We start from the raw sequence: 27,142 nt of genomic DNA, 5'->3' as shown, positions 1-27,142 counted from the left end.
CTTCGATCCAATGCTGGAGAAAGGCGTCCGTAGCGGCCGCTGCTGGATCTGGATTCCAGCTGAAAAATACTGGTAGCTGAGTGTTCAGGCATGAGGTAAAGAGATCTTTGGACATGGGACCCCAAATTTGCTGAAGCCGAAGGAAGACTTCCCCGTCGAGCCTCCAGTCGCTGTAATCGACTGTGTTCCGGGAATACCAATCCGCCACTACATTCGTCAGGCCTGGTAGATATTCCGCTGTGACAGAAATTCGGTGCTCTAGGCAGTAATGCCAAAAGTCTTTGGCTAGTTCCACCAGTAGCCGAGATTTGGTAACACCCAGATGGTTGATGTATCTCACCGCCGAAATGCTGTCCATTTTGAGTAAAATACAACAACTCACTCTGTCTTTGGTAAAGGAGCGTACCGCGAAGGAACCCGCTAGGAGCTCAAGGCAGTTTATATGCATACCGAGTTCCTGGGGTGACCATGTCCCTCCTGTGGCGACTGGACCGCATCTCGCTCCCCAGCCGGAATGACTGGTGTCTGATTCTATCACTATGTCTGGAGCGGATCCGAAGATTGCCCGGCCGTTCCAGGGCTCCATATGTACGAGCCACCAGTTGAGCTCTGTTCTTGCCTCTGTTGATAGTCAGTTGTTGTGAGTAAGAAAGGCTGCGTCTTAGATGCTGTCCCTTTAGTCTCTGTAACTCCCGATAGTGTAGGGGTCCAGGAAAAATAGCTTGAATAGAAGAGGAAAGAAGGCTTATCACTCTCGCTAAGTCTCGGAGAGATATATCGTCCCTCTGTAGGAGTCTGCGGATCTCCCGTTTGGTAGAGTGGATCTTGGACGCCGGAAGGCGGATTTGAGCTGTTTCGGTGTCGATGACGAATCCTAAAAACCCTAGGGTTTTGGATGCCTGAAGGAAAGATTTCTCCCAATTTATAAGGAATCCGAGACTGTGTAGCAGATCTATGGCCAACTTGGTCTGTTGCTCTACCAGAGCTTGGGATTGCGCCATGAAGATAATATCGTCTAAATATATTGTCAGTCTGACGCCTTGTTCCCTCAGATGTGCCACAACTGGTCTCAGAAGTTTGGAGAAAGCCCACGGAGCTGAAGAGAGACCGAATGAAAGGCTCGTGAATTCCCAGTCTCGGTGTCCCCAGGAGAATCTTAGGTAGCTTGCGTGGTCCTGATGTATGGGCACCGCGAGTTACGCATCTTTCATGTCAAGCCGCATGAGCCAGTCGTTGGGTCTCAAAAGGTCCCTGAGCATGTGAATACCCTCCATCTTGAAGTGGCGGTAAATGATAAACCTCAGGGCCCTCAACGATTTTATCACTGGACGTACCTTCTGTTTTCTGCGCACTAGAAATATGGGGCTGAAGAAACCGCCTAAACTTGTGCAGGTTCGAATCGCTTGCTTTAGTGCTAAACTGTGAATTTCCTTGTCTAGTTCTATCTCGTCCTGCTTGGACATAGCGATTGGAATGGGACGGCCTACCTGAAAAGGTTGTGTGAAGAATTCTGGGCGCATGCCGCGAACTGTGTCTCTGACCCAAGCGTCCCCTAACAAGGAATCCCATGCATGCGCAAAAAGACCTAGCCTCCCTCCTATAGGCACTAATGGCGCGGGCACTGTGATAGGTAGACTGACCTGAGGTCTGTTGCTGTGCAGGGTACCGGGCGGCTCTCCTCCAACTACGACCTCTTCCTCGCCCTCTCGATGGGAAGAAGGTATCTGAGCGATTCTGCCAGGCTTGATGGTCCCTGGATTGCTGAGGTCTTCGGTCAAAGAAGTATCCGCCGGATGAGCGACCTCTGCCTCGACCTGCCCTGGCAACATTTTTTGAAGAGGGGACTCTTTTAATGGAGGATTGTGCCTTGTCGCGCAGTAAATGTGCCCACGAATTTTGCCATTTCCTTGACGAAGGAATCGCCGAAGAGCAGACCCTGGGCGGTGGCTCCGGACTCGGTGTCTGCCAACTCGGCTAGTTTTGCGTCTATTTTGTGAAGCATACCCTTGCAGCGCTTGGCTGAAATGGCACAGCTAGCGTTGGCCAGCAGACAGATGGCTCATTGAGCCCATCCTGACAGAATCACTGGATCAATGGTGTCGGCTGTAGCTATGGCTGCCTCGGCCAGATCCATCATTTTCGCTAAAGGACCTAAGACGTCCAACACTCTGTCCTGGCAAGATTTCCAGGCGCGATATATGCCTTTTCTTGGATCTTTAGCATTCTTTCCGAGGAAAGTTATCATTTTGGAGTCTAACTCCGGTGTCGGGGCGATTTTGTCTGGGATTACCGGGCTTTGACACTCTGCTTTAAGTCTTGCTCGGACTTCTTTATCTAATGGCCTACGAAGTCTGTCCTTGATGTACTCTAATGTCCTTGGGGACGGCTCCCAATCGGAAGATCTGGGATGTACTAGATCTTCTGGGGAAAACATCCCTTTAGAGGAAGACTGCTCCTTAAGTGACTTCCTAGGGACGGGGGCTGCCACAATCCCTGCGTTAGAGGGTAGCGACCCTGTCGATTGAGCATCATCATTAACAGAGAGGGGAGACAACCTGTTGTCATCATAACCTTCTTGTTCAAAGCCCTGTTGGTATCCCTCCGGGCTCGAGGGTCTGGTGCCCCTGTTTTCTTCCTCAGGGCAAGAGGGTCCATCGGCGGAAGGGGTTTCCTTCCTTTACAAAAAGGCCTTTTTTAGCCTTGAGAAGGCATCTGAAATGGCAGCAGTGGCTGATTCTGGCTGGCTCAGGGGGGGTCGTAGAGTCTTTAGTCAAGCGAGCTGGAATACATCCACCTTCTGAGAGGTGCTTCCTTTTTGTGTTCTTTTCTTTGACAGGGAGTTCTCATGCAGCTGTTCCTCTACATCGTCCAGGCGCTGCTGGATAGGCAGGAGCATGTCTGATATAGCTTTCTTGATGCTAGTCTCCACCGAGGAACTTAGCACCTTCTCTAAGCTGCTTGTCATCGCCACTTCATCAATTTCATATGCTTCTTCCTCATATTCAGGCCAATCCTGGTCCTCTTTAGTGAAGTACTGAGCTGCCATGCTGTAATCTGCACCTCTCTACTCCCTGATCCTTTTTTTTTTTTTTAATTCTTCTCATGAAATATATATATATATATATATATATATATATATCTTTCCTTTTTGCTTTTTTTTTTTTTTTTTTTTTTTGATGTGGTTACAGACTGCCTTCTCTCCAAGCTCACAGTATGGGAATTCAGTATATATATAGCCCTGTGAGAATGGCTGTGTTAGGTTTGCGTATCCCCAAACGTCTTCTCTTTTTTCAATTTTTATTTTTTTTATGCTTTCGTAACGTCTGAATGAAGACTGTTCATTAATCAATCAAGTAAGTAAAGGTCAATCTGCTTCTGGCTCTCACAATCGTAAATTCGTTATGACGCGTAACGAAAAATACGATTGTGAGCGCCAGAAAACAGAGTAAGGCACCTGGAAGGGCAGGAACGCCCTCTGGTGACCGCGGGAGGCACCGCAGTCACGCGAGGTTAGATTTGCTGCTTCCCCGGCTTGCTGATTTCAACGCGGGTCGGGGAAGCAGGCGGAGCGAGCGGACGAGGGCTCGTGAAGGCGGGTCCTCGTCTCTGTGGCTACGCGGCTCGAGAAAGCCGAAATAATATGTAATCTGTTTCCGTGCTGTGTGCTCCGACGCCAGCAGGTAGTAGCTGGCGTCGGATGAAGAAATCCTGAGGTGACGACGCGTAGCGCGTCGGTAAGATAAATTAACCCTTTAGGGGAAAATGATACGGCGCACGGCGTACTTAGTAATAATTAAGACATTTGACTTTTAAATAATCATGTAATAACATACAGGCAATACATATGAATAATCAATAAAACAGATTGAATATGATGTACTTATCTCTGGTCAAGCGAATCGGTTTTTAAGCAATTCTACCTGAAACCGGTAGAACAACCAGCATCTATTGTGGTAAGTAAACTTTAAACCAGCATAATGGGAGCCTCCGGTCTTGACATAGAATAAAGATTTTCCATAATAACTTACGAGAAAGTCTTAATTCTATTAAAGACACGGAGGCAAGCATTATCCCACCCGGCGAGAAATCGGGTTACACCAAGTCTAATGAACATTATCTGCGCTAATAATTGTTATATGTTTTCAGATGCATGACTGTTTTCTTTGGAATAACATAACATATTTCTCTCCCTCCCTTCTCTGGGAACTAGGGTTGTAATATACATGATCTAACTCCAGTTATATCTCTCTCTCTTGACAGCTTCTGCCGACAAATCCGCCTAATCTAGAGCTCCTTCTTTACTTACTACTACGAGTTGACTACAGTTACGAATCTTCTTTTGCTCAAGTTCGCAGCTCCAAAAGAGGAAGTGCATCATATTCAAGACTGTTTATGTGGGGACCGGTTACCTCATTGGTGGATGTTGGTCACATGTTTGCTGACCTTGGACTGGACTTTCTCCCAGACCTCTGGGAAATGTAGTTTGTCTGTTTACAGGGTTTATAAACCACCTCTTGTCATTTCACTGTTAAACTTATGTTCATATCTTCTGTTTATGTGAAAATATCTTGCTGCTGAGCACTTTCTTTAAATATATAAATAAAGAAAGGGAAGCCTAATGGGAGCCTCCGGTCTTGACATAGAATTGCCATTTGCAACTGTGGGCCACTTTTTCATTGGTGCCCAAGCCAATTTTATGCCCCAGCCCGATGCTGGTGGCTGCCAAAGTGGGCCACAGTGGTAGTATTCCCCGGGCTGGTGCTGATGTTGGGGAGCACTATGTGCAAAAAAGTTGCACATCCCCTGCGATTTTCCCAGTGGGCCTCTGTACCTTGGGCCACTTTTGAGTGGGATGAAGTAAAACATGTGTTACAAAACTTTCAATATATGTTAACATGGGGCCACTTGGAAAAACAATTCCAGTCCCACTTTTGATTCCCAGTCAAGATGCCCATTACACCCCCCCACGTGCTGATGGCCACGGGGAGCCTATCTTTTTCAACAGCCATTGAGTGCTATCTGATCCTGTCTATTGGGCTGATTCTCCATTTATTTGGTTGTACTGTTATGTTGAAAGACCACCTACGCCTATCTGCCTTGTTTGTTAAAAACTTTGTTTGCAGCATTTTTCCTATAGTGCTAATTGGGGTCTGGCCGGAACGTGTTTCCGCGCTGATACAGCATGCAGCGCTTGGATCGTTTCAAAACGGCCCCTTTGGAAAGTGCTGTTGGTTATTATTGGTATTGCACATGCGTATGGCGCACAGGTTGATGGGTGCCGATAAACTTTAATAACTTAGGCTGATCAGCACCCGTTTAATTGGTCTGAGAAGGTTAAAATGATCGCTACCCTGCCAGGATTCGAACTTGAGACCTACAAATTAATAATGTGCAAATCATTGCAACAGTAACATTAACCACCCACTATCACACATTGCCTTCTCAACCAGATGTTTGCAACGTGAAGCTGGAGGTTAACCCACAGAGATACCAGTAGTGTTTGAAGCGTTGCTAAAAGGTAAATTTCAAAGCGGAAAGAATTATCCATTATTAATTGTACCTGCATTCCTGCATGATGTGTAGCGTTGCGACACGACATTCGTAGCTCTTAAAAGCGCAATAGAACCCTATAAAAGAATATAACACAAGTAGTGGTTTCTTACCTTCTTTTGGTCCCCGCACTGAGATCAACAGTTATCAAGAACACCAGTGAGTGCCACCCTTTTGTCCCCAAGCTTTAGCGCGAAACTTGAGAAAATGGGGGCCCGGGCTGCACATAGTATTATGTAACGTTGGTACGTAACAGGCAGCATCTGCTGCCGCTAATAGCCCGTGTGGCTCCAGAGTAATCGCGTCTGCCCAAGGGCAATCAGCCCCTCAGGGCAATTTGAGCCCCCTGGGGCAATTGCACTCTGGGCAGCTGCCCTCTTCGTGCGGGCCAAGAAACGGGTCTGATCATGTGCAGTGGAGAATTGTCTTACGCAGATGGCAGATTTCTTGTGGTCTTATTCAGAGTGGTGGATTTGTCTTGTACAGAGAGGGATGTCTGATTTCATGTGCAGATTAGCATTTGTAGTAAACCCGGTTGCACTTTCAGATTGGGCGCAGTTTTGAAAGGGTGTGGGGGAATGGTGTTTTTAAAAGAGGATAAGGTGCTCCTTGTGGAGGAGGAGTATGAATACATTTAATAAAGGGGAAGTGATTTTGTAGGGGTGGTTTTAGATGTTGGAAGTTTGTAGGTGTCGAATTGTGGATTTGTGGAGGGGGGCTGGATTGGGCTTTGTAGAGCTTAGGTCTTAATTACCTTTTTAGAGCTGTTCTGGCAGGGGCATGTAGAGAGGGGTCAGAATATTAGCTTGACAGTGGTTTTGGATGTGCTTTTCAGAGAGAGCCTCAGGATTGGACATTGTTAGAGGTGCTTTGGATGAAGTTTGGTAGAGAGAGCATCACAATTGAACCATGTTAGAGGAGTTTGGGATGGGGCTTTGTATAGAGGGGGCAGGATTGGACCGTGCCAAAATGATTTCTGATGCAGTTTTGTGGTGAAGGCAGCAGGATGGGACATTGTGGGAATTTCTTTTTTTTGTGGACAGGATCATCAGGATTGGACATGGGCTATGTAGAGGGGCACTATGATTAAAAGTTATAGGTTTTATTGATTGGACTTTGTAGAGAATACCAGGATTTCATCTTTCCAGGTGCTCTTTGGATAGGGCTTCTAAGAGGAGCCTTGGGATTGAACCATGGCTAATAGACTTTGGAAGGGTTTTGTGTTGGGGACTTGTAAAGCAACTAGATAAGCATTTGTATAGTTAGGCATCTCAATGTACCCTTGTAGATTGGCAGTCTGTATGGGCATCTTCAAGGGGTTCTGGATTTGGGTTTGTAGAAAGGGTCTGGGATATTCATGAGTTCTCTGGACATTTGTTGAGGCGGCATGCGTGGGCCTTTTTTGGAGGGTTACCTAGATGTACCCTTTTTTAGAGGGTGATTTGTAGCAGATTTACCGCAAGCTGTGATGGAATCACATTTGCAGACTTTTAGCCATAAAGTAATGGATTTGTCTCCAGCATCTTGCTGGAGGTAAATCTTTAATCTCAAAGTCAAAACTCTGAATTCAGTGATGCAGTAAAAGTGCTGCAAATTCTGTTACTGCCCAGAAAAGTGCCAGTAAAAGATTTACCGCTTCTTTTTCACCACACCATCAAACTCGTAATGAGACCCCATTGTCATTCCCATCAAATCGTTCAAACCTTGTGGGTGCTTCTGCATACATTTCAAATCTTCATCTGCATTTTGTAGCGTGACATCTGGAATGGATCTCGAATCCACTGTGTCCTTTGATGCCTAGATAGGTTAGTAACATCGCTTTTCATCTGCTTCTTTAGATTTCGTGCCATCCAGTGCTTAAACGTAACTATTTGACCTTTTGAGCCACTGGTCCTATGGTATGGATGGTTTATCAGGATGACACAAACATAGTGGTGGTGCTGTAGTTCTCTGCATATTGTTGCTTCATTGTTGTTGTTACTTCCTGGTAAAGTACTTTTATTTTGTTGTAATGCTTCTGATGATCCCAAATAAAGTATCCCGACTCGTTGCCAGTGTTGTAATCCGTACTGCGTTGTTAGACAAAAAGCAACTTGTCAGTAAGCGTCCAACAGCCTTGGCAGTCTCTCCATGAATGTCGGTCTTTTCTTCCATGTCTCTGTCTGCTCCTCTACCTCTAACGTACTCTGCAGGGGAGGATAGAGGGACAGGAATAACTGCATGCCATGGTTTATGAGCCAGTTGAAGCCTATGGTTAGTGTTGTGTGACAAAGTCTCTTGCCTGACTCTTAGGACGTTTGGTCCCAAGGGGGACTGGTGCCATCTCCTGCTACTTGATGTTGTGCCTGGGTGTGGTGTGGTGAGGATCCCCTGTCCTTCCCCACCTTGCCCCACCCTTTTTGCAGGTTCTTGTCACATGGGCCAGGCATTTGCCCCAGCCACTTTATGGGAATAACACAGCTGGAGTATTACATCTAGTGTGCAAGCTGAACTCGTGGCAGACCCTGTGCAACCTTAACTCTGTGTTGGCGTCGAAGACCCGTGGCAGTCTTTCTTTCTTTTTCATCCTGCAAGGAGGAGCTGAAGCTACAAACTCACAGAGCCAGTGCAGAGCGCGCGTGGTGTGTGAGCTGTGTGTTTAGTGTGTTTTGTACACCGGGACAGGAGTGCTGCATCAAACAAAGAAATCTGATGGGGTCCCACATCTTCCTGGAAACTTGAGGACTCAGCAACCTGGTGAGTGACTGTTATAATTGGTTGCCTTTAACTATGTATTCATTGAGAATTCTTGCCAAGGTCTCTGACGCCACTATCTCTGAAAAAATGTTTGAGATGGCAAGGAACTTACCCCTGCCATCTCTCCCCCCACAAACCACAAGGGGCCCAGGATTTGGTAAATCAGGAGGAAAGGTCCCTGATCATATTTCCACGCAGCCATCCAATGGCGGTGGTTTTGGTACGGGAATCCAAATTCTGGAGAAAGCCCCAAATTCTCTGGAGCTAAATGGGGAAATTGTGAACATCACGGAGGGACACCTGACGGGAGTAATCAAGACAATGCTCAGAATAGTTTGACTTTGAACTGCACTATATGTTCTGACCAGGCAGATCATGATTATGTTACCAACACGTCAGAAACCTTGTATGCGCCCACTCCTCAACGAAACATCGCCGCCAGCCCAGTTCAAAAGGAGTCAAACAACATCGCAGAGCCGGCAGCAGACTTATGCTTTGAACTTTGTTCTCTCATCATTTATTACGCTGTATGAAAGCATCAAAAATTAGCTCAAACTTCACACAATCGTTCTCGACTTTATTCAAAAGAGACTGGATACAGCTACAAATGAGGCAGACCATAAAGCCCACTTTTTGCCTAGATCTGTGTCTCAAAATATTGGACTCCTTGATCAAATTAGTGGTAATTCAGACCTTTCTTTGGCTATACAAATGTTTCAGAACTCAGTGATCTTGATACGGGAAAACATGGATACCAATGTGGAGGCTACAAATGATACGATTAGTGAACGTACAGGCCCTTTTGACACTGGTCTTCAGGTGGATGTTAAAACACCAGCAAAATCGCCTCACAAGAAAGCCTGATGCAAGCGAAACAACTTGGAGCCGCAGACGAGCAAAAGCAGGAAAAATGGCAACAAAGTAATGGGCAATAACAAGTCACCGAGAAAATATCTTCGGAATCAAACCATTAGAGAAGCATTTGTTAAATCGGGGGCATCACAGACAAAATCTATACCAGTAACGGAAAAGGCTGTACTGAAACCTATTACTGATAGATCTACAAAACCAGACTGGCCCGAATGTGCCACCTCCAGCATTGAGAAAAAAGACGGTGCCTTCAACGGAAAAGATGACTATGCCTGTCACTGCTAAGCTTGAATTAAATCGATCTGTGCCGATGGCTAACCTCGATAATGGGGAACAAAGTGGCCTCAGTATCGACAGACACTGTTGATCTGGCTGTTTTGGATCCTCGAGAACAAAGCGCAATGCTTCGGCCACCTGGGGAGAGCGATCTCATGGCAGTATCAGAGGGACTCAAAACATCATCTAAGGAGAAGAGTTTGATCTACATCACTATACCAGGCCACAGTAATAACGCACTGGTTCATGAGAAACCCGTGGTGCATTTTGTTTTGTCTGCTGCATCGATAAATGAGCCATCCCGGGTGTCGGTTGAGACCGACACAAGTGACTTCACTATTAAAAATCTTCCCGAAGCACAGCGGGCGGTGCCCCAGTACATGCAACAGGAACCAGCTAAAGTGAGGCCAAAGGGGCACGGGATGTCGGGAACTACTACTGGCACTCAAGTAGATTTTCCTTTTTCTGATACAAGGATACATTTTAGGGCTTCTTCAGAGGCTGACTGTACAAGCAATGAGGAAAGTATGCCATTGCCGCAAAAATAACAGGCCGCATCATCTCAATTCTGAACATTGACCCTACCAACTAATTAACAATCAATCTGCACTGAAGGACTACCATGGACCAAAATCATCGGACTTGAATCCGTATAGGATAAAGCCATCCTATACTAGGGTGGCACAAACAGTTCTGGAAAAAGGTCCTGATGAGGATGCAGAAACATTTGTTTCCAAACTGTACGCCTTGTCTAAACCTCTAGTGCAGTGGTATTCAAACTGTGGGTCGCGACCCCCTAGGGGTCCGCGGGTGCATCCCAGGGGGGCCCTGAGAGCTCAGCATGAAAAAAGATTTTTTTTTTTTTTTTTTAGATTGGAAGAAATGGGCAGGGGTGGCCCACATGGGCGGGCTGAAGCATGAAACTGTCTCAGGCAACAATGAAAAAGTGGCCCACAGTTGTAAATGGATATTCATTCCTTTAGTCACAGACTGGGCCTCATTACTACTATGGCGGACCAGTAACAACGGTGCTAGTAAGCTACCGGCACCGTTGCTACCGTTCCGCCATAGTAAGAGTTGTGCTCGTGGGTGCTTGACAGCCCCCGCCAGGTCTGACCTCAGCTCGTCGGATGCACCAGCACCGTTATTAACGGTGCCGGTGCATCCGAGCTCCCCCTTCCCATTTGAGCCATATGGGGCTCAAATGGGAATGGGGATCTACCGGCACCTTCGAAAGGGCAATTATCATGTCTGCCTAACTCGGCATGACCTAGTAATTGCCCATTCGCGGGTGCCAGACCCGGATGCAACTCCAGTGGCAGCCGTGCCGGTTTTACCGGCACAGCTACCGCCAGAGTAGTTATGAAGCCCACTGTTTCAATAGTACCCAAAGGGGTGCTTTGTGTTAAAATGTAAGTAAATTGTGATATATTCAGCAACAATGGTCAACATTACTAACTGCATAGTGGCCCCTCACCCATTATGGAGGAGCTAAGGAGCCAGCCCAGTGAAACAGTGAGCACTCCCTCAGCTGCTTTATCCAGCTAATGGAGTGCTCCTGGGCTGGCTGAACTGTCAAAGGGAAACACTGTTTCCCTTTGACAGTTCAGTTTAGTTCCCCAGCCGCACATGCTCACTGAGCCATGCAAGTGCTGGGGCGTTTTGCTTCGCCAGCATTGCATAGCTCATTGGAAATGCTGGCTGGGGCACTGCATGTCTGTATGTCCGAGGGGGAGCTCCTGCGCCTCCTCGCACATACGGACAGAGCAGCTGGAGCAGCACCCACACACAGGCCAATGCAGAAGGTACGTTTATGTTCATTGTTTTTATTTAAACATGTGTATGGATGCGTTATGAGTGAGTGTATGGTGATGGATGCTCATGTGAATGATAGAGTGATTGCTGTATGAATGTGCAGCGTCTTGCATATACACATAATCATGTTCATTGTGTTAGGACCAGTGGGGCCCAGGGGACAGGGATGGTATCTTTTTACCGGACATCTATCATTCAAAACCCTCTGCCTTGTCCACAAGGCTTTCTGGGGCCTCGGTCCAAAATACCTTCAGCTATTCCTCCGCAAATACCTCCCCTCTCGAGCTCTTCACTCCTCTACCTCCAACTCCCTCAGGGTCAGTCGTTTATCAAAGAAACGAGCTGGGGGTAGATCTCCGTCTTCGGCTGGGGCCTCCCTCTGGAACAGCGCCCTGCCACTCTAAAACTTGAGGAGAACCATCTTTCTTCCTGCACTTATCAGACCTACCCTGTCTGCTGCCTTAAACGTAGCACTTGCAAATTGCTGGCTGCACTACCACTGTTTGTTGCCTTTATTATTTATTTATTGTTATTTATCTGTTTCATCTCTGCTTCGCACTTCCACTTCTCCCCCCTTCCATGCACTTTTCCCCTCACACTTGCGCGTTCTCAATGTCACTGGGCCTAGTAAGATCGCTGTTTTATTCTCCTCTGTTCCCCTCCCTTGCCTTGTCACGCTCTGAAACACTTGTGTACGAGCGCGATAGAAATAAAATATCAATGCCTGCCCCCTGGACTCCCAGCAACAATTGCAAACTGTTTGGCTATTTACCCATTTTTTGTTAAAAGTATGCTCTACAATGCAACATTTTAACCTATTATTTAAAAAAAAAATTCACAGGGGGAAACCCCCCCGAACCTCCCCTTAATGCCCCTCCACTTAAAAAAGATTCACCAGCCGCCACTGGCCCTCAGACTGTGTTGGGAACGGGATGGGGGAACCGAGGGACTATGGTGGGAGCACAATGGGCGGGAACCATGGGATAGTGATGGGAGCAGAGTGGGGAGAGCCCTGGGTGTGTGATGGGGTGGGGAGAGACCAGCGACTGGGTAGGAGTGGGATGAGGGAGCCCAGCGACTTTGATGGGAGCAGGTGACGGCGCGCAATATATACTGTCCATTTGGCATTTCTGGGGGGTCCCGACCTGCCCAAATGTTGCTCAGGGGGGCCCTGGCCAAAAAAGTTTGAAGACCACTGCTCTAGTGTATGGTGATGGTAAACTTGAAGGGAGATAAGCGTCCAGAGTTTTTAGCATCTTAAAGGTTTTATCTGGGAGTGATAAGCCAATTGAAACCGGGGATTCCAATGGGGACAGTATGGCTTGGTCAACAGTGCTGTTAAATGGGAGGATAGTAGAAATAAATCTACTAGGCAAAATCACATTTTGGAGTTGGAATGTAACTTTAAAAATGGCTCCCGTCTTACTGTCAGTAAATCGGCCATCCTAATGATCCTCTCGGAGATTCCAAATCTTTACGGCCTGAGTACCAGAGATATTAATTGTGTAGAATTTAGTCCTCTAGGTTGTACGAATATTGTCTCTATTCATGTATCGTCAAATTTAGTGTTAGAGGCTATTTCGGGAAAGCGCTGAATTAAAATAATTGGGCTTTAACATAAGGGAGACAAGCAGGGAATCCCAGACTAAGAAGCGCAATCCCTTGCTACAGTCTGAGGCAAACAACTGTAAAGATTTGGTGGTCTCGCTTGGAAATAGGGGGCACCCCAGAGATGGGTAGGATTTGTAGAGCGTATGCCTAATAAGGAGAGTTAAAATAAAGATTGGTCATGGATCTCAAGAGCTATTCATTTTGACAGGAATGTGCACAGTAGAAATCCTCCTGTTTGGCTGCAATTGCGACCATTGGCCTCCTTTCATGGAATTCCCAGGGGCATGCCAAGCTTTTTAATAACATAGAGTTGTTAACTCTTTAAGAAATCATTACATTATTTGCCTTAAAGAACATTGGTTATTAGTGCCCTCAAGCGTTGAAGGGTACCAAGCATTTTTTCAAGTCCCTACAAAAGGGCTCAGGGGACGACCAAATGGGGGTTGATATCTTTATTAAGAATGGGTCATGGTTTGAATAATGCAAAGCAAGTAGCCTCAATAACTGGTGCGTTGCGGGTTGAATTTTAGATGAATTTATGCAATGGCATCATCATTTTCATTGATTAACATTTATTGGCACTCTAAAGTGAGTATACCACTATTCGAGGCAGCAAAAAGAACCAAAGCAAAAAACCCAGATAAAACTAAAACTACTATCGGGACACTTCGCGATGTGCCCAAAAGTGATAGAGATCAAGCAGGATGTCTCGTTACTTTAATTGCCCTTCTTTCTTAACTAGGAAATTACTTAAAATCAAGTAAAAAACTACTTGAAATTCCAAGTTATACTTTGTGAGGCAGTTTGGATTACTTAACAGTCCATTTTCTGAAGAGGAAATACCCCAAGGGGGCTAAGGTACGACTTGGGGCTGCACACTGGGGTGCAGTCACCGTCCTCCACCCAGCAGTTCCATCTGGTGCAAATTCAGGCACAACAGGCCCTGAAGAAAGTGGTTGCACTCATACACAACACTGAAACCATGTGGCCAATTTCATCGAGGAGCTACCAATAATCCAGGGATACTTAAATCAGTACTCACGTACTCAAGGACTTACATACAGCTCTTAGAATTCTGAGTTGTTTTTTTACTTGATGTAAAGTCATTTATTAGTTAGAAAAGCAGGGTAATTAAAGTAACCAGACCTCCTGCTTGATCTCTATCACTTTTTGGCACAACGCAAAGTGTCCCGATGTGGTTTTAGTCTTACTTGTGTTTTTTGTTGTTGTTTTGGTTCTTTTTGTTGCCTCTAGTAGTTGTAGGGCAAGCCTCTTACTGTCCCCTCACCCTAGATAGGCAGTGCACCACTGGCATCTAGGGATATGCTGCAACATTAGGGCATAGTTAGCACGGTTGGAGGGTAATTTAGGTCCCACTAAATTTCATAATTGACTATCAGTTTACTCCACCTGTATACTTTTTGTGTGAAAATGTTAGGGTTTTGGTACAGGTTATCCACCCACCCATAGTCCTGTTGTGTATTTATTGTCACTTTAAAGTGAGGCCTTTGGATCATTTTCTGGTCAAGTTAAGTGTGGAAATTAGCAAATGGAAAGTGTGTAGCCCGTTGTGCCATGTAATTATCCTTGGTGATTTGAACAGTCTATGTAGGCCCTATGTTGAAGCCGACTGGCAAGCATCTTCTGATTGCCTTATTAAGAACATGGGAAATGGAAGTAAATGGTCCAAATCTATGCATTCACATGCCTTATGAAGTTGAACGGGGCGATTGAGGGAGACGAACAGGGGAAATATACATGATTTAGGAATGAGTCTAGATCCACACTGGACTACATATTTGTGGACAGTTTCTTATTCCACAATTGTTTGGGACTGAGTATTTGTGACACATTGTTGAGTGACCACTGTATCTTAAGTTGCACCCTTAAACTTCAACCCATTGACGAGGGGAAAGTGTATGTTCCTGAGATAACCATCAATATGGGGGGCAATAGAGCAGTTTGGACAATAAACTCAATTAGAAAATGTAATGAAAAAATAGAGAGTATGATGGGATAAATTGTGGAGCGGGGCGGGGGGAAGTGGGGAGAATTCCAATCCTAAAAAAGAAAGGATAATCAATCACAAATATGATGAGCAAATGGTGTGAGGTGAGGACCACTATTAGGTTGGTAAATTCTTATTAAAAAACTTTCACTGAAATATCGCAACTGGTCCAAATGTCAGAGAGCCAGACTTCAACATCAAGACTCGTTACAGATGTTGGACTATATGAGTAGTAATCAAGGGACAACTTTCTGGGCAGGGACAACTTTCTGGGCCTGTGTGAACTCATTAAGGAATTCTTCTAAGGCGGTCCAAGTAAACACAGTACCAGAAAACACCTGCATCACCCATTTTAGTGCATTATAGGCTAGTGACAAGGAGAGACGGACCCTGCCAAGCCAAATGTTGGCTCTTATAACGGTTTGGATTTCTCTACGGCAAGTATCTTGGACATCATTAAGCGATCTAGCAATTCTAGAGCCCCGGGCCCTAACAAACTTTCAACTAAGTTATTCATAGAAAGCCCACATTGTTGGGCTAGTATTTTGGCGTACCTATTTGTAGATATTTGTGCCAAAGAAAGATATCCATCCTCCTGGAGGATTTCATATAGCATCCCTGTCTATAAACGCAGCCTGCGCTCATACCCCAGAAACCAATTTCAAATATTGATGCGGACAGCAAGATAGTTGCCATCGCCCTTCTTAGACACCTCAAGGATTGGGCAAATAGTACAGACAGGTTTTAGAAAGTCCCACAGGACCTCCCTTCATGGATTGATCCTCAAAATCTGCCAGGACTTGGTACAAGAGGGGCGATACAAGACCACTAATGTAGCCACAATTGATCTTAGTACGGCTTTTGACATGATAATCTGAAATCTGCTCTGGGCCAAACTAACAAAGTGGGGGATACCACAAGGCCTACTAAAATTAATTATTAGAAAATACCATGCTCCAGGTCAAACTGAATAAGCTGGCAACTTTGACCAAGGAAATGTTGGTGAGCAATGGGTTAAGACAGGGGTGCATTTTGGCCCCCTGTCTTTTCAACCTTTAGGTCTTTGATGTTTGATAAATGTTAGAGCCTAACTCACTTATTTCCCCAAAAATTTGACAACATAGTCTTTGGCCTTGCTTATGCGGATGACTTCATACAGATGGATGCATCAGTGGCTGGCCTGCAGAGATTACTGAATTCCTTTGAAAAGTCTGGCCTGCAGAGATTACTGAATTCCTTTTGAAAAGTTTATTGTAGAAAACTCATTAAAATCAATGTAAACAAAACAAAGGTTTTGAATTTCTCCTCTGGAAATATAGTGGCTGAATGAAAATGGTTTATGGGTGGAGAGTGGCTCGAAAACTTAAATAGTATGAATTATTTGGGGTTCTTCCAAGTGCGTTCAAAAAAGGAGGAAGTTAGAAAATACTTTAGACGGAAGGTGGAACTCATCCCACAGATGTTTTTGTAAAAAATAGATATTATCAATATTCAATTATTCCGCTTGTCAAATATTATGTTGGTGTGGTGGTACCAAAGTTGACATATGGAATTGAAGTATATCCGGATTGGGTCATGGCCCTTTTAACCAGACAGGAAAGTAAGATCTGGAGAAGGGTTATGGGCATCCCTAATTCAGTTCTGACCACTGCAATTCTGTTTGAGTTAGGTATGAGTGGAATTTATTCAACCGCAAAATGGAAAAAACTGTCGTTTTATCGAAGGTTTTTGGTGCCGTGTGTTAATACTCTCTATTCTGAATTGGGGCAAGTGATGCAGAAGGGGGAGAACAACTACTTAAACAATTTTGCTTTATGCTGTGATGACGTTCTCAAAGATTTGGGTATGACAGCGGATCTTGCAAGTAACCCATCCAGCGTAATGAAGGTTTTGAATCACTCTGACTGGTGCCTTTTGATGGAAAAATATCATCAACAGAAGTGTCTCAGTCATTTGACACATGAACATAAGTATAGGGGCAGACTGGCCCAGCACTGGAACCTTTTTTCCTTGTCAATAAGCACAACGAGAATTCTCTACATTTTGCTGGAATTTGATGAAAACAACAAATCCTGCAAAGATACAAAGTGAATACCCCTAGGGGATATCGTTGCTGTTTCTGCCAGGATACATAAATTCCTGAAACGCTTGAACATCTAGTAATGAATTGCCCCCAACTGTCCCAAAAGAGATTGTTATTTTGCTAAATTTAGGAGAAATGGCAGTTTTTTTTGATAAAACTGCTTTTTGGAGGGCCTGTTTGAGGGGTTTTGCAATTTCGCTTTCTATTGCAGTAACACTTCAAGTCTTAGGGCCTCATTACACGGTAGGCGGTGAGCCATGGCGCTATTAGCGCCATGGCTCATGCCGGTAAAATACCGGCACCGCCTTGGTGGAAAGGGGATTTACCGCCCCATTCCAAGGTTGGAGGGGCGGTAAATCCCCTTTCCGCCATTGCCCTTCCCCATTCCCATTTCTGCCCCATAGGGCTCTATGGAAATGGGGAAGGCGCTAATTACGGCACCGCAATTTTGCGGTGTCGTAATTAGCTCCGAGGTCCCTTAGCGGGTTGGATTTTAACGCCTGCAAGAAGCAGGCGTTAAATCCTCCAACCCGCAAAGGGACCTCGTAGTACGGCGGTAAGGGTTAACGGTCACTGTTGCCATTAACGGTGACCGTTAACCCTTACCGCCGTCCGTGTAATGAGGCCCTTAATGATGATTTGTGACTGGATCTTAATTAAATGAATACTTCAGCAATTTTATGACATTTTATGATATGTTTTTTAACAATTTGTGTAATTTGAATTTGTGAAATTGTTAAGGTTAAATATGTTCTTTTAGCCAATAAACAATTGAAAATATAATTATGTAAACATTTTCAGCACAGCCCTCCCAAAAGTCATCACAAAAAATATGTATGCCAGAGAGAGAGGACTCTCTTACTCTGACCCCCACAGATAAAAGTGTCTGGGGACCTGGGGAAGTGCTGATACCTGTAAATCATGTTAGAAATATTTCACCCTGGACTCAGCCAAATTGCTAGGCACCATGAAACATGTACTAATTCAGTTATTTTTGACAGCTCAGGAACACCTGGTGCATGCACAGAGCTCTGCGGGTGCAGGCCCACACATTCGCAGATTCAGTGTTCAGATTGAAGGTGGTGGCATGTGTGACCAAATGACTTCTGCTCTGCAGGAGTACATGGATGAATAGATGTTCAAACACCCACTTGCCCTCACTCTTCTACAAACCAAGAACCAACACAATCAGAAAGGTAAAACAGGCACAGTGAAGAGATAGGCCTCCTTTGCCTTTTGTGGTAACGTGGTCTAAGGGAAGGCTATACTTAAGATGGGTGTGAATGTACTTGAGTAGCCACCCAAACAGCAAAGTTTAACAGTCCAAAATAAAGGAATGTACAATCAAGGTTCCATTCAAAATATATACACTTTTATTAAATGCACTATATACAATATTAACTAACTAGAAAAACACTACATAAAACCCACCCCTGCGGAAAGAACACAGAATAAGCAAAGATAGTAGATTCAGCGCTCTGGGTAATGTATTAGGGGTGAAAATGGAGCAAAGGTGTAGTTAGCAGTCAATATTACCTTCTTTGCAGTTCTTGGTGGTTCAGCAGCGCCGAACCAGACTTCTTTGTGCCGAGCACTGTGTCAGCTCGGGTCGAGGATGTAGGATGTAGCAGTTGTGACGGTCTGGTAGCAAGCTGGCGTCAATCCAGGAGGCAGTGGCTCGGAGGTCATTGTTTGGGGAACACCAGCGTCGGGTTGATGGACTTACAGGAGCGGCAATGATAAAGCTTGTCTTTCGGGCGGAGGCTCGAGCAAGGCAAGGCAGCGGTACTTCATGGTTCTAGCCGAGGTAACAATTAACTTTTGCTGGTGCTGTGCAGTGGTGAACAGATTCGAACAGCGGTTCAGAGAACAATGGACTCCAAAGGGCAGCTTACAAGTCCTGTGAGTCCCACTTCAGGGTCTCAAGGGCCAATGTCAGTCCTTTTCGCAGGCTCTCAAACACAGGGGAGGCTAGCACACACCTTCAGGGAACCTGCAACGTGGTGGGGTCCTAGGCAACAGGTTGGCTGGCAGAGAGGCAGGTTTATGGGCCAGCAGCAGTGTTCACCCCCAATGCTCCCTGGGTATGGTAAGGGGACAGAGCTGGTCTCTGCCTTGGACCACCTGCTTCCACTTCATAACTGGAGGACTTTAGAGAGGGCTGCTCTCTCAGCTGGGCCCAGCAAAATCTTCTCAAATGATGATCCAAATATGCTTCAAGATGATTCCCAAGCTGATTCAAAGAAGTGATGGGAGACCCTTTCTATTATAGGCACAAGCCTCCAGGTGATTGGACTAAAGCTAGCCTGCTTTAGGCTCCGATCCCTGCTCTTGAAATGTGTGGCCCTTTCTCTGATTATGTCACACCCAAGTGCTTTGATCCAGAGGAAGTGAAGGAGACAGGAAAGAGAAAGCGGGGCAGAGAGAATCAAGATGGCAGAACCCCCCCTCCTAAAACTGTACAGATCCCTCTGTGGCTCCCCTTTCTTGGCCCCTTTACCTTCTCAATAGGATCAAAGGTCTTTAGAAATGCATCCCACTGGTGTGAGGCCTGCCTCTCTGTGAATGGGCATGCCTCTTGGTTTCTGTTACCCGGCCAGCATCCTGTGGAGTGTCTGTCCTGGTGAAAAGGGTGTTACCTGCCCTTACAAAGGAACAAAGAGAAGCAATCTCCCAAGGCAACAGTCCTGTCAGTGGACAGGGGCGGGCCTTGCCTGGGAGGAATACACATAATTCTTCCTCAGCTGAACTTGGCCCACAGGGCTGACGCATGTGGCACATCATGTCCCGGTAGGATAGCTCAGTGGCAACATGCTCGCCTTGGAAGCAAGACAACACAAAGCAACACAGGTTCGATCCCTGGGTCCGCGCTTAGAAACTTCTGGGTATTTAAGTGCGTAATAAATATGCAACTAAGACAACAACAACAAATTCTGTAACAACGCCTCGATGCCCCCGGGCTGTTTGAGCGCTTTAAAAATGCAAATAAATAAATAAATACATTTAGATGTGGCTGTTATAATTATGAGAATGCCATCCACCATACCCTAACTAAGGTATGGCTTATGTTTAAAGATTATTCTGCCATGAGGAGGTAGGCCCATAATTATAGGGTTGGAACAGGAGTGCATATTTTAAATGCAGCCCCGGCGCTGCAGAGACTTAGATGTCACTGCAGCTGTCAAGAGGGCACCTGTGACCTCTGAACATGCTCTGTTCTACTAGTAGAGCAGATGCTGTGAGTCAGGATACTGATGATGCAACAGGGCACAAGTACACACTATGCTTTTGGCAAGGAGCTTATGAGGGGGGAATCTGATCAGCGGATTTCCTTTTCAGCATCACCTTATTGTTTAAAAAAGGACTTTTATATCCTTGCCAGATGGCAATTCATCCCAGTGTGCCTTCAACAAAGCCCTATCTACGAGTGCACAGAGAGAGAGTAGCAGGGCCAGAATTATGCATTCACTACCCCAGACTCACTTTTGTTCCCAGTTTTAAAGTAATAAACATGTGAGCTCGGTTAAGTGAAGGTGAGACCCCATCCTCAGAACAACACACTAAATAAACTGGCATGTCGTGGTTGTAGTATGGGAGATTTGAAAACCCCAAGATCCGTTTCATTCCCACCTACAGATTCCTTACTCTCTGTAGTGTTGGAATGACCTGGTTGTCTATAGAGTAAATCAATCACACTTGACATCTATGAATGACTGATATTGTTCTAGAGCAGGGGTCTCCAACCTTTATGTTAGCTAGAGCTACTTGTAGTGGAGGTCAACAGTGGAGAGCTACTAGCGGGCGATATCGGAGTGGGGATATTTATAAACCTCTGAATTTTTAACGATATTTTTTTGGCCCATTTATTTCCTCTCTATAAACAGATGGAATAACATATGCCTTCACGATTATATTAAGAACTTCAAAAACCTCTTTGTTGCATTATTATTTATTAGTAGCTGTCTCAAAAAGACAGATATTTGTTGGACTACCACACAAATATCCTGTAATTCTTGTGCCCTTCCTTTGCGTTTTATGCAGGCTTTCTACATGCTAGGCACACTATTGTTTTCCAAATGTGCATTTCACACTTCCATCAACAAAACAAAAAAGTAATTTCCAAATAGAAAAATGCTGCTTGTGTTCAGTAGTTTTCGTTGAATTTATTTTTGTCAGACACCACACATACTCTGTTATTTGTGTGCTCCTCTGTGTTTTAGCACAGGTTATATTTATAAAGATGTTATATGCTTGTCAAACTGGTTAATCACAAATAACTGCTTCTGTTGTGCTGACAGCAGTTTTTAGGAAATTCAACTGTGGGTTCATGGGTGCAAACTTTTGATTTTCACTACAGGGGCAGAAATACCCCACCTGCGTCCTGAATATAAGCAAGCAACCCGCCCAATCCATAACCTGGCCAACACATTTTATAGCCTCAAGCCGAGGGATCGTATCCCTCCAGGACTGAAATCTGTGCACTGGCTCCCAGTGGCTGCGAGGATTAAGTTCAAAACCCTCTGTATTGGCCACAAGGCCTTCTGGGGCCTAGGGCTTCAATACCTTCAGCTCTCTCTTCCAAAATATCTTCCTTCTCAAGCTCTTCGCTCATCCGCCTCCAACTCCCTCAGGGTCAGTCGCTTCTCCAAGCAACGAGTTGGTGGTAAATCTCTTTCCTCGGCTGGGGCCTCCCTCTGGAACAGCCTTCCTGCCTCCCTGAAACTTGAGGAGAATCATCTCCGGTTCCGGAAGCACCTCAGAACCTTCCTCTTTGCTTCTGCCTTTTCTCCTCCTCTCCCCTGCTGACTTCCTGGCTGATACTGAAACTGCACTGGTCACCTGCACTGGTCACCTGGCAACCCCCCCTGCTTTCAAGCCCAGGCCCCCCACCCCAGTCGCACACCTGCACTGACTTCCCGGCAACCCCCCGCACTTAGGGACTGTTCTTTACCCCTACAGTTCCACCACTAGCACTTGACACCTGATGTCTGCACTACCCACCAGCTGGCCGGACGCTACTTATTATTGATTTATTATCCCATGTACTGCACTGCCCCCTTCCCCTCACCCCTGCACTTTCCTCCTTCCCCCTTCCCATGCACTTGCGCAATCTGAATGACACCTGGCCTAGTAGGATCATTGTCTGTCTTCTCTCTGTTCCCCCTCCCTTGCCTCGTCACGCCTTGAAACACTTATGATATGATATGATACAGCATTTAGTTTTCAATATATAACATCTCAGCATTGGTCTGTCAACCTGCTGAGCTACCCTGGTAGGCTTCCACTCTACAGCGTGTCTATGGATCGCTTAATGTACTAAAAGTGGGTTTTGGAAAGAAGCCACATGAAAGAAATTGCGAAATTGCACTATGTTTTAAATATAATTTTGAACATTTCCAGGCGAGCGGCAGTGCTACTGTGATATTTTCATTGCGTGGTAGCAATGATCCTGATCCTGCCCAGCCCCTCTGAGATCTCTGGCAAACAAGAGCAGCTTGCTTAGGCAAGACAGTGTCGGGGGCGCACAAGGCCAACTCTGGTACTACAGGCGGCTTGCAGAAGCAGAAGTGATACTGACATCTGTCAGGGAACTTATAAGCAGTTCCATGTGGCACAGCAGCCAAGCTCCCTGCCTACAATTGGGATGACCAGGGTTCGGATCCTGAGCAAGGAAAATAACCGCAGAATTGGTGACCACTGTTCTAGAGTCTCTTCTACCTTGAATCATCACCTTTACTTAGACATAGGCCCTCATTAGGACCCTGGTGTTAAGGGGTTAACGGCGCCGTAAAAGGTGTCGGCGCCGTTAAACCCTTAAAGCCTGATTACGAGGTCCCTTTGCGGCTCCCGACCTTAACGGCTGGTTTGGACCAGTCGTTAAAGTAGGGACCCGCAAAAAGGACTTTCGACGTAATTACGGTACCGCAGTTTGCGGTACCGTAATTACCGCCTTCCCCAGTCCCATTGAGCCCTATGGGGCAAAAATGGGAATGGGGAAGGGCCAATGGTAAATGGGGAATTACCGCCCCGTCAACCTTGGAATGGGGTGGTATTTCCCCATTTACCATTGGCGGACTCGTTACAATACCGGCAGAAACCATGGTGCTAATAGCGCCATTCGTTACCGCCGGTGTTGTAATGAGGGCAATAGTCTGATTTGACTATATGTCATGGATTAAAAAGTAGTATTTTTAGGAGAGTAATTCTTGCTTTATGGTTACTTTGTTATTTGATCTGTTGTGTTAGAAAAACAAGTATTTGCCATCTGGCACATTTGCTGTTACTGCAAGCAGTAAATATCGGATACCCAGCAAGGTCCACAGAATTCAGAGTCATACAGACGTTTCTGTTATTCCCCATTTTTGAGTCCCATGGCACTCCAGGGTGACTGGTATATTTAGCCTATCTGGTAATTACTGCATGCTGGAATGCTTTTCTGTGAAGTTAATTACCTCCGAACTAAACATGGGCTTAAAATGAGTTCCAGTGATGAAACTCATAGTTTGGTGGTATGATCAAACATGCAGTAGTGCTAATTTCTAGATGTTTTACCAGTCCTTACAAACTCTTAATCACGCTCTCTTTTTCAATAGGCTCAAACCATAATAATTGGATGGTATAACCTGTTAGATTGAACACACAGGTCCACTAGATTATTAACATTTATATTGAGAAGTAATACACAGGATATCATATCTATGGCCTTATTTACGAGTCTGCTGTTGACCCAGTGGGTTATCGGCAGACTCGCCTTACTGTTACCAGCACCCGATATAATGGGTGCCGACAATGGTGGTAAGTTCCCAATCCATGGAGTGCCATAGGAGTAAACCAAGAGGATGCTTCTTGTGATACAGTCGGTGAACACAAATGCAGTTGATTTAAAATTCTTTGATTCTTCCTGGGAAATAGTGTGTGGCAGTCCATTCAAAATATAGGTTCTTGTCTAAGATATATAACCTACAGTCTGTGCTTTGTGATTTGTGGGTGGGAGGTGCCATAACACAACGGGTGCTGGGACAGACCAGTGTAGTGCAAAGGCGGCTGGTGGACATTTTCATTGGAGGGTCGTAATTATTTCCCACAAATCTATGGGAGCGACCATTTAAGAATTGGGTTAAAGATGTACATTATACGACACATTTTGTGTGATAAATATAGTACAGAGCCAGACAGCTTGCAATCAATTTTGTAGGGTAAATAACGAAAAATGAAAAAAAATACAGTTGGTGAAAATTACCAAATGTGCACAGGAGCATTTCCCAACGCATTTTCATGATGCCTTCCTGCATAATATATTGCAGTGTAAAAACATTTTTACCCTGACAGTGGCCATACGTTTCTATGCAGGCCCTGATGCTCCTGGTTTTCTTAATAAATGTATAAATAGATAGATATTGGCCAGTATTCCTAAATAAGAACATACTCGTGTTTACTTTGAGCATAATGCCAGTATCCCCTCGTAAGAACATACTGCGATTGACTTTGGCATTAAAAATGCCATGCAAATAAAATAAAAAAAACTGTCAAAATGTTCTGCCTAAAAGCAAGCCAGTCTGTGCATGTAACAAAACCGAACATGCTTGCTTTACCCTTTACCAATGATGCCATGCAGAAGAATGCCATTCCACAGTAAGAAATGATAGCTACACTGCTGCACCGACATATGTCCTTCTAGCGAGGTAATAACAGCTATCAGGCTTGCCTTATCATAGATATCCAGAAATAAGTGAAATGCCATAATTGGAAAACATGTTCTTGCTTGACTCCCTTGAGGCTTGGCTCACACGCGCTGCTCAGTTACCTTCCTGGAGCTCTGTCCCCCTGTGTTGGCTCTGCAGGTCTCTTCTCTTCGGGGCTGGTGTGCACGTTTGGCTTCACGGTTTCCCGGTCTCTAGGATGCTTAGAGGTTTGTGATCTTTCTGGGCCACGCGCTCCTTCCAGCCCCTGATTCTTCCCTCCTCTGCAGGGCGTCCAAGTCAGCGCCCGTCTCCACGTTGGGCTCGACTCCGATCTCACGGTTCTTCCTGGGAGGGATTGACACACTGTCAAGTACTTCCTTGGTATTTATCTTAATTCGGCCAATCGTGGAGGATGAACCACTAGAGTGTTGAAAGTGCTTCCAATGCAGACTCAGTATTGCGCCACACTCCCGCCTCGTCTCAGTCCCAGGTGAGTATTGAGATGATAACTCACTAGTCCTCTTCTTTGTCTCAGTATAAGTCAGTATGGAAATGGTAACTCTCTAGCCCTCTTCCTCGTCTCAGTACTAAGTGAGTATTGAGATAGTGACTCACTAGTATTTCGTCCTGTCCTAATTTCCTCTATTGGAGTTGCCTTAGCAAAATATAGAGCATGTGACTGTAAGTGTGAAGGCGTCTGAGGGGAGGAAGGAAAGGTGGGATAATACTGCATTCTTCCTAGATGGTCGTCACTGGTCCCAAAGGGGGTCTTCCCTCCCATGAGATCGACCTACTGAGTACCACCGCAGGGAGAATATCGGATAGTGGCCTCACCACCCTGGCCTCATGGGAAGGGGTTCCCCCTTCGGAAGTCGTGACAACATCATATGATTCGTCACAACATATACACATTCACATCATTCATATACACATTCACACAACCAGTCACACACCCATACTGCTTCTTTTAATCATTCACACATTATTCACCAGAGCACTTACTCACACAGGCACACCCATTGAGGGCCTGATTGCAAGCTCCATGTAAAAGCTTACCTGGGCCACAACAGTGATCTCTTGGGCTTCCCCCTTCCTCCAGATGTCATCAGGTTGGAGAACATGGTCAGGTGGTGCCCTTCACTCCTCCTCCTGCCTATTCTTGTATCAGGCAGAGTACTGGGGCAGTATTCTGACCCCGCCCGCAGCCAGAGGCTGAAAGGCAGACGGAGGGGCCAAGAGCCCTTCATGCGCCAGATTTTCCAACGCCCTAAAAGGATTCTGAAGGGCGTGACGTCATCCGTGGTCTCCCTAATGCGTTTCACAGAGCTCTGCATGAGTGAAGGCATGGGTGTTTTATCCTCCGCCCTTCACCCATTTAAAGTGATGTGCAGGGCATAAAGGACACGACGAGTTTCTGCATTTGTAAAGAATTTAAATATTTTAAAATTCTTTGTAAATACTACATTTGTATTATTATGGAGCGGGTTAAACTCTCGCGCCATAATGCAAATGCATTTTATTGTGCTGTTTTTCTAAAGGGAGCAGGGTTGGTTCAAAGAAGTAATTTTTGTATTTATTGTATACATGTGACATTATAAAAGGCTCTATGCGCAACCCATCCATATTACTACCTAAACAAGTTTTTCTCATGGGACATAAATACATCTTAAATATCACATATCATATAAATCTTTCAATATATCAAATACCACATCACAACATTTTACGATGCAATACATTAAGTTAAAATAATTTTCATTTAAAAACTCTACCTAAAAACTCCACCCAAAGGAATTGCATATCAAAGCTTGAGCCATCATTACAATATTTTCTTGTATTTCTATTAAGTCGCCTTAGGTTTTACAAACTTGTATACTGTGTTATAAGATGTAGCCTTTTTCTAGTAACTGTTCACCACATAATCAACAATATCTGCATCCCTGGGCAATGCCAATGCACCCACAGAACACCTCCAATAAGAGCATACAGTTAAATTTAATAGCCAGATATATTCTTATGGTATTACTATATGGATTTGCCTTTAAATAACCAGCTGGGGAGCTACAGCTATCAATGTAACTCAGAAATCCTCTGGTTGCTAGTGACACAATTTGTTGTTCTCTATCTTAAGCCTGCAGTATGCCTCCAAGTGCAATCTTAAATTGACCAGCCAGATACTGTATTATCCCTGCTTCTAATCTTACTGCTAAGACCTCAATGTTTTTCAAAAGGCAACATCTCAGCAATGCATCCAATGATTTATAGGCCGACCATAAACATTGTGTTGAGGTATCATCACCAGCTGTTACTAACCTTTTATAAAACAATAGTGCCTTTAATAAAAGCGCCACTTTACAGCTTATCCTATTAGACTCCAGGGTTATATATTCCACCGGTAGCATTGGATATGTCCTAAACAGTTTCCATAGGATTTTTCCTTTCAGTTTTATGTAGTATGCTTTCCACCCCATATTTCAGTGAAATGTGATTTAGTGATACATTTGTCAGACA

The 27,142-nt window shown here is 45.1% G+C and overlaps 1 long non-coding RNA gene across 1 annotated transcript in view; it reads left to right on the top strand.

The window, feature by feature from the left end:
• The window catches only part of LOC138473181 (uncharacterized), a 30,869-nt gene extending 23,269 nt beyond the window's left edge, over positions 1–7,600 (top strand). The window contains exon 2 of the long non-coding RNA XR_011268731.1: positions 4,261–7,600. This is a non-coding gene — a long non-coding RNA (uncharacterized lncRNA). The remainder of the gene's footprint in view (positions 1–4,260) is intronic.
• The last annotated feature ends 19,542 nt before the right edge of the window (positions 7,601–27,142 follow it).

Source organism: Ambystoma mexicanum, chromosome 8, assembly GCF_040938575.1.
Source record: "Ambystoma mexicanum isolate Mex_15411 chromosome 8, UKY_AmexF1_1, whole genome shotgun sequence".
Taxonomy (NCBI): Eukaryota; Metazoa; Chordata; class Amphibia; order Caudata; family Ambystomatidae; genus Ambystoma; species Ambystoma mexicanum.
This window is presented reverse-complemented; position numbering and strand designations above follow the sequence as displayed.